Raw genomic sequence first — 2500 nt, 5'->3', positions numbered from 1 at the left:
AGCCTGCTGCTATCGGTGTACGAATCTCACAGCACTGCTACCTAAACCAACTGTTCATTCAGCTTATTGTTCTCTCTCTCTCTCTCTCTCTCTCTCTCTCTCTCTCTGTCTCTCTCTCTCTCTCTCTCTCTCTCTCTCTCTCTCTCTGTTGTTTTTTCTTGTTTTTGTTACTTTCTTAATTGTTTAGGGTCTTCTTCATACCTCCATGGTTCTTTGGCTCCAGTCCAGAGGAGAAAGGCAGTGTGTAGTTTATGACCCGCGGGCTGAGACACACGGCTCATTATGGGGCTTAATGCTGCTGGCTCTCAGCCTGTATACGCTTTACGATCAAACTCTCTGCAGTGTTGATACTTAAACCACAAACCTCTGCTCTCTGTCACACACACACACACACACACGCACACGCACACACGCACACACACACACACACACTCACTCACACACACACACACACACACGCACACACACACACACACACACACGCACACACACACGCACGCACACACACACACAGTAAAGAGAAAGAGTTATGGAGCATGTGAACACTGGAATAAAATAAGTAAAAAAAAGGCTTTGTTGCAGTGGTCGTGGGTTCAAATCCGACCCGTGGACCTTTACTGCAGGTCATCCTCTCTCTCTCTCTGTCTCTGTCTGTCTGTCTGTCTGTCTGTCTGTCTGTCTGTCTGTCTGTCTGTCCGTCTGTCTGTCTGTCTGTCCGTCTGTCTGTCTGTCTGTCTGTCTGTCTGTCTGTCTGTCTGTCTGTCTCTCTCTCTCTGTCTCTGTCTCCCCATTTCAACTCTGTACTGTCTAATAAAGCTTGAAAATGCCAAAAAAAAAATAAAAAAAAAAAAGTCCGGACTGGTAGTGGATCATGAGGAGATATTCACGGATTTTGACAACAAGCGTTCTCCAGAATCACTGACTACACCTTTTTAAGTTTATTTTTTTCGCTGACGTCCGGTGCTGTGAAAATAGCATCATATTACACACACACACACACTCACATACTCACTCACTCACTCACTCACTCACTCACTCACTCACTCACTCACTCACTCACTCACTCACTCACTCACTCACTCACTCACTCACTCACTCACTCACTCACTCACTCACTCACTCACTCACTCACTCACTCACTCACTCACTCACTCACTCACTCACTCACTCACTCACTCACTCACTCACTCTCACACACTCACACCCCTACACACACACTCTTAGCTTCAGCACAGTCAGCTAGACAACACACACACACACACACACACACACACACACACACACACACACACACACACACACACACACACACACACTCACTTTACAATGAGCTTTCTTCATTAGTTCTAAACCATTTACGATTGCTGGAATGTATTTGTGTGTGTGTGTGACTTTTCCTGCTGTGTGTGTATAAAGCAGTGGCTACTCTGTCCACACACAGAAACACAGGACATTAAAATCACATTTGATGTAGCAGGGAATTAACTCTGCTAGATACTTCAGACAAAATGACAATGCTAGAAAATCTACTGAAATAGGGTTAGTTTCGTTATAGTTAGTTCACAAATCCAAGCCCCAAAGTACATCTTATACATTGCCAATACCTGTAACTTTTTTTTCTTCTTTTTTTTGATATTTTTTTGGCATTTTTATGCTTTATTGATAGTGTAGAGACAGAGTTGAAATGGGGCAGAGAGGGGAGTGACATGCAGAGAACGACCGCGGGCTGGAATCGAACCCGGGTCCGCTGCTGGCCGAGGCCCATGGGGGGGACGCCCTACCTACCAACTGAGCTAAGGGCGCCCCCATTTTGACTAAATTTGAAACTGAAATTGCCCTCCACCTTCACTGTGGTGATTACTAATATATATTGTTTGAACCTGTCCCCATCTTAGTCCAGCTTTTACTGCTTCCTTATGCAGCCTTCTACTAGCCATGTAAAATATGGCTGTGTGTGCGTGTGTGTGTGTGTGTGTGCGTGTGTCTGTGTGTGTGTGTCTCTCTCTCTCTGTGTGTGTGTGTGTGTGTGTGTGTGTGTGTCTCTCTCTCTCTCTCTCTATTTGTGTGTGTGTGTGTGTGTGTGTGTGTCTCTCTCTCTCTCTCTATGCGTGTGTCTGTGTGCGTGTGTGTCTGTGCGTCTGTCTGTCTGTCTCTCTCTCTCTCTATGTGTGTGTGTCTCTCTCTCTATTTGTGTGTGTGTGTGTGTGTCTCTCTCTCTCTCTCTCTGTGTGTGTGGGGGTGTGCTCTCTATGTGTGTGTGTCTCTCTCTCTCTCTCTATGTGTGTGTGTCTCTCTCTCTCTCTCTCTCTCTATGTGTGTGTGTCTCTCTCTCTCTCTATGTGTGTGTGTCTCTCTCTCTCTCTATGTGTGTGTGTGTGTGTGTGTGTGTCTCTCTCTCTCTCTCTCTATGTGTGTGTGTGTGTGTGTGTGTGTGTGTCTCTCTCTCTCTCTCTATTTTTGTGTGTGTGTGTCTCTCTCTCTCTCTATGTGTGTGTGTCTC

General features: G+C 45.8%; 1 protein-coding gene across 1 annotated transcript in view; it reads left to right on the top strand.

The window, feature by feature from the left end:
• LOC307270569 (unconventional myosin-VI-like) overlaps nt 1-2500 on the top strand; it is a gene marked incomplete at both ends in the record, with an annotated part of 62942 nt that overhangs the window by 40324 nt on the left and 20118 nt on the right. The gene's annotated exons all lie outside the window — the stretch shown is intronic.

The sequence above is a fragment of the Ammodytes marinus genome, assembly GCF_949987685.1.
Source record: "Ammodytes marinus genome assembly, contig: scaffold_222, whole genome shotgun sequence".
NCBI classification, from domain to species: domain Eukaryota; kingdom Metazoa; phylum Chordata; class Actinopteri; order Uranoscopiformes; family Ammodytidae; genus Ammodytes; species Ammodytes marinus.
This window is presented reverse-complemented; position numbering and strand designations above follow the sequence as displayed.